Raw genomic sequence first — 9,307 nt, 5'->3', positions numbered from 1 at the left:
AGATTGCAATAAGATAATTGTTTTCCACCCGTTTGAAGGGGTGATATTCATCAGGACTGTGAAAGTATGCTGAGTTTGTATGTTTGTATGAATCCACACACATATGACACGTGCTCTGAATATATGAACTTACACATCATGACACACACATTAGGGGTGGAGCTTACAGTGCTGTGATGCTGTTTTAGCTTCTTTACAGATGGATATATAATTACACCACTAATGATCAGAGTAGATATCAGTCAAAAACATCAGTAAACTCAATTGTCAGTTCATCTCAATATTAATTTCATGTTCATATTGGAATATGGCTGAATCTGAAAATAAAGGCTTTATTTGAGGGTTAGGTGTGATGTCGGACTCAGCCTTCCTCTAGTGTTCAAAATATGTTATAGTTTCATTTCTGAGTCTTTCAGCGGCTTCCTTTGGGAACATCCCTGCACATGTAACATCAATCTTTGATCCAGTCTTAAAATATATAATATCTGTTTATGAATACTCAAATCAAGTTCAGAAATAACGTTGACTCTTTTGTTACACCCTTAAATTAACATTTAATATTTAGTTCAATTCTACAGTGATTTATTGGCGTGACAAATATTTGTACATTTATATCTGTGGGGATGCTGCATACATAAGCCTATAGTCTACATCAAAATGAAAACAGTAACATAACATCAATTAAGCAATGTAATTAAAGAAATGTGACATTAATGGCATTACAGAATAAAAAATATATATTTTTAAGAATGTTCCTGGTTTTGGCCACCAGATGGCTTTAATACACCAGATTCAGATTATTAACATTTACACTCCAGTTCTCAGAGGGAATAGGTAAGCTTCACAATCAATAAACAATTAGACTACATTTTAAAACTGCAATATATCACAATATATTTATGACATCTGTTCAGTTCTCTCCGTTTTAGCTCTTGTAGCTCTGACGTCATTGATCAGAAGAACAGCAGCAGCCGCAGCAGCCACGCCCATCAGCGCAGTGATGACCAATCGGAGCACAGCTTCAGCAGACTCACAGGAGTGGGCGTGGACTTCTGAAAAAACTAAAAAACAACAACAAAAATCAAAACAAAACAAATGAACAATTATAAAACATATGTGTGGTTCCCTTTCAAGGGCCTTTTTGTGATTGTGTCGTGAAGCGCTCATGAAATCAGTCCAATGGCGTGCCTGTACGTCACAGGTGGGTGACGTCATTGACCAGGAAACTATAAAGCACCGCTGAACCAAATGTTAGCTTCTGTTGTCTGCAACAATGCTCTCTGTGTGAAATTGTCTTTGTCTATTTATTGTTGTTTGTCAAAAAAAAAAACATATAGACGAGAGTATAATAGCGAGCAGACAGCATTTGATCGTGTGTTTGTTTAGGAGGAGCATGCACTGACGGTCAGCTCTAGTAAAACGGAGCTGTCAGTGTTCATTCATAAAATCCCCGACGTGTAACGAATGCAATATCGAGAGTCTCGGCTCCTGTTGGCTTTGATCGGTTCTGCGCAGATTTTGCTCATCACAAACAAGCCTAATGTGTAGATTATGGGTCCGCATGCGTGAGGACAGACAGGAATTTCCCTCTCTCTCTCTCTCTCTCTCTCTCTCTCTCTCTCTCTCTCTCTCTCTCTCTCTCTCTCTCTCTCTCTCTTTCTCATGATTGTGTGCAAACTAATTAGGCCTATGTGTTTTCAGATAGTAAAAAAAAATTAGTTTGTAAAATTAAGAACCGTGGTGGAACCTTGAAAAATTAAGTGACAGATCTGTTCTTACTATTCTGTTATTTATTAGTATATGATTCAAGAAGAAATAGGAAAGTCACAAGGCTAAAATCACTGAAATTTAAAAAAAATCATCAAAATAAAACAGTGATCTGCATAAAAAATAATTCCTTCAATGTAAGTCACTTTGGATAAAAGTGTGTGCCAAATGCATAAATGTAACGTTACATATACTATAGTCACTGTACGTTACCTTGAGTCATGTTCTGTGTACTCGTTTGTCTAGAAAAAAATAAATCTGGCACATTTGACCGCCTCATCCTCAGACGCCTTTCTTTTTTTAACCTGGCTTTTTCAGCTCCCCCTGGCAACTTTTTACTATCCATTTTATCCTTCCGCGATTAGCTTATTCTCTCCACGGCATTAAATTACGATTTTGTTTTGTTTCTCCATGGCAACGAGCTGAGTACACCAACGCTAGAGTTTAGAGAGAGAGAGAGAGCTCTGACAACAGAAAGCGGCATTTTTTTAAATGACCCCATTCACACACCGACGGCGGTGTCAGCCATGTAAGGCGCCATCCAGCTCGTCGGGAGCAGCTGGGGTTGGGTCTTGCTCATGGACACTTCGACACTTGGTCAGGTGGAACCGGGGATCGAACCACCAACCTTCTGGTTTGTAGACAACCTACATGAACCACTGAGCCACTGCCGCCCCATTTTTAAATGCACGGTCTGATGATCATGCGCTGCTTTAAATTAAAATCTAGTGTAATTAGCGGCGCTGTTATATCAGTCACACATTCACTAAACACATTTATAGACATACAGAGAAAATTAAGAGAAAAGAAAAATGAAGCAGCCGAGTCTGCCGACCCAATTTATGAGCGGACAGAACGGCCCACCTAGCCTAGAAATCTAGACGCACCCTAGCGGCAGCAAATCTAATCTGCCCGCGAGTTTCGTCTAGCAACTCTCAATACCCTTTTGAGCTGTATTCGCCTAACTCTTGCCGGGCCAATCACATTGTGTATAGAGTCGGTGGGCGGGGCCATAATGACGATGGCCGAGTTGCGCTTGCGTGCTTCTAGTAAACACAGAAACTGGCGAACGGCGGCGGTCTTTCGAATCAGCTTTGACCACGACTCTGGAAGACTTGGAGTTAAGCTTTTCTCTGAGAAAAGAACAAAGAACGGCGCTGAAGTCATTCTTAAAAAGGGAAGATGTGTTCGGAGTTTAGCCGACCGGATACGGCGAATGTTTAATCTATCAACAAGCTCCGCTTCACCTTCGTTGCTCTGGTTGGTGTAGCGCTATCCTATCGTGTGCAGAGGGAGTTTGAAAGACAACCGTTTATCCCGCCCCTCGGATTGAGCTGTCAATGGTGAGTTTCCAGACCAAACATCTTGATGTGGGTCTGGCTTGTCAGGCTACGGCCCACCGGGAATTCTCCCGATTCTCCCGATGGCCACTCCGCCCCTGCAGTCAGTCATACCAAGTTTTGTATCTAAATGATTTCGGCTATATTTAAATGTTCAATACTCCTCTGTTGATGCCTGTATTAATACACTATATTCAGCCTCTTATCCAGACTGTTTTTACTTGTCTGATTGATATTTGGCTGCATTTCATTTTGAGGAATTAAATAGTAAATACTTTTCAGAAGTTTATCTAACAAATTAATTCAGTGAATAAATGCAACTAATATCGTGTTGCCGTACCTGCACATGTGTGACAGAGTTGAGTGATGTTGGGATGTCTGGTCTGGTTGCTGATGGGATTGTTCAGCACACAGCTGTAGGTGTTTTTATCCTGATATTCCACCTCCAGAGGTAGAGAGAGACTGATGCTGAGATCAGACACACTGATGCTGGACAATAAACTGTGCCCTTTGAACCAGGAGAGAGTCACATGACTCACATTCAACACCGAACACACCAGTGAACATGAGGATGATGAAGATGATGAAGAAGAACAGTGTGAAGAGTTACTGATGATGACAGGAACAGGCAGACGAGCTGAAAAACATCAGAATAAACATATATTAATACATGTAATTTACAATCTTATTTCCCATTCACTGTGTTTTGTGATCACTGAGTGTTTCTATCAGAAAAAGAAAAAAAATGTTGGTATGTAAAATAAGAATATTTGAAGGACGAGACAAAATATCTCTCCTCACCGTAGACAGAAACTCTGAATTTTTTTGATGTCAGTTTCGCTCCATTTATCTGTAGTTGATAATCTCCAGCATGTTCAGTTGAGATGTTTGTGATGGTCAGAGATCCAGTTTGATGATCCAGCTTCAGTCTGTCTCTGAATATCCCGTCAAGAACATCAGATGTGGAGAAGGTTCCTGAATCTCTTCTGATTTCAGCTATAATATCCTTTTCAGCTCAGAAATTCCACATAATCTCGTCGTCTTCCTGTATTTCAGTAAGATCAGTGTTTAGAGTGACAGAATCTCCCTCCATCACTGACACTGACTCACCAAACACACCTGGAGAACACACAGATTTCTTTTTTTAAACTTTTGTTTTTGTATTGTATTTACTTACAGAGCCCTTTTCAGGCAGTAACTCAAAAGTGCTGTACATTACAAAACAATGATAAATAAAAATGAAAATCAAACCAAATAAAAACAACAAGCAATAAAACATCTATTAAAAGTTTAAACTGCGAGCGAGAACAGGTATGACTTTAAGCAGCATTTGAAGGTACTTGGCGTCGGGGATGATCTAACCACAAAAGGACGGTTATTCCATAATCTGGACGGTGAAAGCGAAAGTGTGGTCACCCTTAGATTTAAGACGTGCTCTTGGGATCATTTAATAATAGTTTATTTGAAGATAATCTTTTTTTGAAGAAAAAGTACTTCTGAGTGTGTAAGAGTAAAGCTGTGGGACGTACTATCACATCACAGTCTTTAACGGACAGCCTCTGTCACTTAGTTACACATCCTGTCACTGTAAACTGACCTGTCAATCATCTTCAGTTAACATCCTCCACACTTCATTTCATTTCCTTCAGTATCAGAGAGAAAAGAAGCAGCTCATTGATCTGCAGTCGTGGGTCTTTCATGAGACTCTCCTCATATTAATACAACGATGAATATAAAGTTAATGGCCAAACAGATCTTTATACAGGTTCAGTGTTGCAGATGAAATATAATGAGGAAAATATTAAATAAATATGTTTTATCAGGTTAAATGTTGATTATTAGTCACTTTAACCCCTTTATCTAAACCTCTTAACCGCCGGACTCGCACATCTGCCATGTTTGTAGTTTTTTAACACTTTCATTGTGAACTTTTATTATATTTTCAAATGTTGTTAAAAGTGTGGAATCAAATTCATTTCTGCTTATTTTGTGCATCTTTCATTTAGGAATAACAGAGAATGCAAATACCTTTGTTGATTAGAAAAAGCTGATTACTTTGTGTTAAAGCTAAAGCATAATGTAATGTCTTAAAAGAAATAAACTTACCAGCCATATGCCACACGCCGCACAAAATAAACAGATGAACCATCTCAAATAACACTGAAATATGTGAACACACACAGTGAACTAACTCAAGTGTTAAACTGTGATATTATAGTGCTGAGTGTGAATCCTCCCCCACCGGATTTGACCACCACACCCTCACCCACATGTGTGTGTTCCTGTAAGTGTTGTTCTTTCTCACTTCAAGCCTTAATCTGTTCTTAGTGACAGACAGTATTGATTATTTTACAAGTTGTACCATTTAAGTTCTAATTCACTGTTGATTATAAACTGCAGTCTTGTGGAACAAAGCATCACTATTGTTCTCTTGCGTTTGTCATTGACCCATTAATGTGGTGTCAAATCATACAGCTTTTTTAAGAGATGTGCTTTGACTTTTATAAGTGATCGGCGTACAATGTTTGCACAGTGGGCAAAAAATGGGGATAAACTTTGATGGGATATAAACGAGGATTTCGTAGAAACATGGGTTACCACATTTGAAGAGGCTGTCAGGCTCTGTAAAATCATACCTCACAATGAGGTGTAAGTTTTACCCCTGGGATGCAAGAGCTGCCCTATAGACACACTATGGGGAAGACGCGACCCATGAAACAGGAAGTGCTCGTGTGTGTTTTTCCTACTATGGTAACTTGCATAGAAATACTTTATTAAACATAACTCTGGATCACAATGTCATAGAGACGTGGGAGGTGGGCTTATTTAACTCATGCAACCAATCAGTCTCTCGGGATCATCGTGAAGCTATCACGCCATGCCCTAGCAACCATTAAGAGCACCCTAGCAACTGATCCTATAAACTGCCATTATAAAGGCCCAGATGGATATCTTTGCAGCAGTGTCATAGAGATGGACGTGGGCTCGTTTGACTCAATCATTCAATCTTAATTATCTTCTTGGACACTCTGTAACAACACCCTAGCAACAATTGTCAAGCTCCCTAGCAACAAGTTCCATATTTGAAGAGACCAAAGGGGATATCTTTGAATAGAAGAGTCAACTAGAAAGATTCAGGAGCAACAACAAAAGCAAAAAGTTCATCGTGATAAAAAGGCCCATGAACGGAGATTTGGTGTTGGAGATCCAAAATGGATTCCTGGGCACACAGAGACTGTGGCTTGACCACTTTCTTATAAAGTGATGCTTGGTGATGGGAGATTGGTCTGAAGAGAAGTGGACCAAATTCATGGCTGGCAGAAATTGCTTGTGAATCTTTCAGAGGACATGGACTGTAGATATTACCCTGATCACTCTGATCTGATAGTTGCTAAAGAGACTGAGGAACCGGGGGCTGAGGACATTTCTGGTGAAACCAATCCCTTTGAAACAGCTGGATCCCTCTCCAACTTCTGAGAGGACCACTGACAGGAACAAATCCGTTAGCCCTGTTGTGAGACGGTCACCTAGAACCAGGACATTGCCTGTTCATTTGAAAGATTATGAACTGAAGTGAGAAAAAAAGTGAACTGTTGTTGAAAGATTGTGAAAAGGAGGAAAAAAGAAGAAAAATCTGTGCACTGTGATGGGTTTTTGGGTGTGTAAGTAGGTTTCCCCTTCATGATGGTGAGGTCATTTTTTATTAATTAATTTTATTTATTTATTTTTGGGAGGGGGGTAACTATGGTGGTTGTATAATAGTGCATAGTATTGTGATTTATTATGGAGGAAATATTGTCAACTTGGGTGGAAGGAGATGTTATAGAGTGAGCTGTTGTAGATTAACCTGTAGGGGGCAATCTAATGCTGTTCATCTTGACTTAAAAGTAGCAAAGAAGAACTTGTGTGCACATGTAATCCACCTGTGATGCCATCGTGTACTGCTGGCTGCTGCTGCTTTCCTTGACTAAAGGACATTCTGAACAGATCTGTCTCATGCAAGGTATTACAGACTGAAAGAACTATTTAAAGTCCACTATACCTGAAGCTGGTGTTATACACCATCCATCATACTGAAATAGAGGAAGAGTTATTGGCTGTATGTCACTGTGTGCCATTTCTTTGGGCCTGCATGATCTTGCATTCTTTGCTTCTTGAAAACATACTACTATTCACCATGTCTAGTGACTACACACGAGACATGTTGGTCTGTGCTAAACCACTGAACCGATACGCTGACGGTTGCCACCACCAGTGCCCTTGAGCAAGACCCTTTACTCTGTGTTGCTCCAGTGGGATTGTCCCTGTGATAAGTGCACTGTAAGTCACTTTGGATAAACACATCTGCCAAATGTGTAAATGTAAATTAATACAGGGGCATAATACCAGAAATACATCATATGATTGGTCAAATGCAAAGACCACAAGTAAAGAGTGAGGGAGTTGTTTGGCCTAAAACTTTTGTATAACTAATAACCTGAGGTAAATTTTGGTAGCTTTTATATCATCATGGTTGATTCAAGAGGTAAAAATTTAAGTACAAACTCGATTCCAAAAAAGTTGGGACACTGTACAAATTGTGAATAAAAACAGAATGCAATGGACGTGGAAGTTTCAACTTTTATTTATTTTTTTTTTCAGAATACAACTTAGATGACATATCAAATGTTTAAAATTAGAAAATGTATAATTTTAAGGGAAACATAAGTTGATTTTAAATTTCATGGCATCAACACATCTCAAAAAAAGTTGGGACAAGGCCATGTTTAGCCCTCTTCTTTTTATATCAGTCTGGAGACTGAAGAGACGCGTTGCTCAGGTTAGGAACAGGAATGTTGTCCCATTCTCATCTAATACAGGCTTCTAGTTGCTCAACTGTCTTAGGTCTTCTTTGTCGCATCTTCCTCTTTATGATGCACCAAATGTTTTCTATAGGTGAAAGATCTGGACTGCTGGCTGGCTATTTCAGTATCCGGATCCTTCTTCTACGCAGCCATGATGTTGTAATTGATGCAGTATTTGGTCTGGCATTGTCATGTTGGAAAATGCAAGGTCTTGAAGATCCAGGAAGACCGGGGCATGAAGATCCAGAATGCTTCTGAGGGTGTTATTATAATAGTCCACTGAGTCCATGGGTGGTAGATGGTTTACAGAAAGGAGATGCTGGATATCAGATGCCATAGTCTCTAGGTTAATGTTTTTTTAGATTTCTGAAGCAGATTTGGCGTTTGGGCTTGATGAGGCTGGACAGTGAAGACATCTTCATGGAGATGGCCTTATGATCAGAAACTCCCAGATCATACACCAGAAATTACATTTACATTTATGCATTTAGCAGACGCTTTTATCCAAAGCGACTTACAACTCAGGAGAACAGGAAGCGATTCGTCAAGAAGAGGCAACGAAACACAAAAAGTGCCCTAAATACCACGATTTGTATACTACTCAGAGTAGCAAAAAACAGAAAAGGGAAGAAGAAATGAGAAATAGAGGAGGAAAGAGTATTTTTTTTATTTAGTTTTTTTTAAATGTAAGATTAAGTGCTCATGGAAGAGATGAGTTTTTACCTGTCTTTTGAATGAAGCGGGTGATTCTGTCGTGCGTATGGAGGACGGAAGATCGTTCCACCAACCAGGAACAATGAAAGAAAAAGTCCTGGAGAGGGATTTCATGCCTCTCTGTGATGGTACCTCAAGCCTCATTAGCTGACCAAAGGCTTCTGGTGGGGATGTAGACTCGTTAGCTGAGCGAAGGCTTCTGGTGGGTGTGTAGACTCGTAGGAGTGAGTCGAAGTATGCGGTGCTGAGCTTGTGGAAGATCCATGAGCAAGAGTCAGGGCTTTGAATTTGATCTGGGCAGCGAGTGGTAGCCAATGCAGAGAGATGAATAGAGGTGTGACATGAGCCATTTTGGGCTCATTGAATACGAGACGTGCTGCAGCGTTCTGGATCATTTGCAGCGGTTTGATTGCACAAGATGGAAGTCCAGCCAGAAGCGCATTGCAATAGTCAAGTCTAGAAATGACCAGGGCTTGGACAAGAAGCTGTGTTGCATGCTCCGTAAGGAACGGTCTGATCTTCCTGATGTTGTGCAGCTCAAACCTGCATGACCGAGCTGTCTTTGAGATCTGGTCTTTGAAGGACAGCTGGTCATCAAAGATTACTCCAAGATTTCTGACCGTCCCTGAAGATTACTGAGAT

This window comes from Pseudorasbora parva, chromosome 14, assembly GCF_024679245.1.
Source record: "Pseudorasbora parva isolate DD20220531a chromosome 14, ASM2467924v1, whole genome shotgun sequence".
NCBI classification, from domain to species: domain Eukaryota; kingdom Metazoa; phylum Chordata; class Actinopteri; order Cypriniformes; family Gobionidae; genus Pseudorasbora; species Pseudorasbora parva.
The sequence above is the reverse complement of the archived record's forward strand: the minus strand, read 5'-3'. Positions refer to the sequence as shown.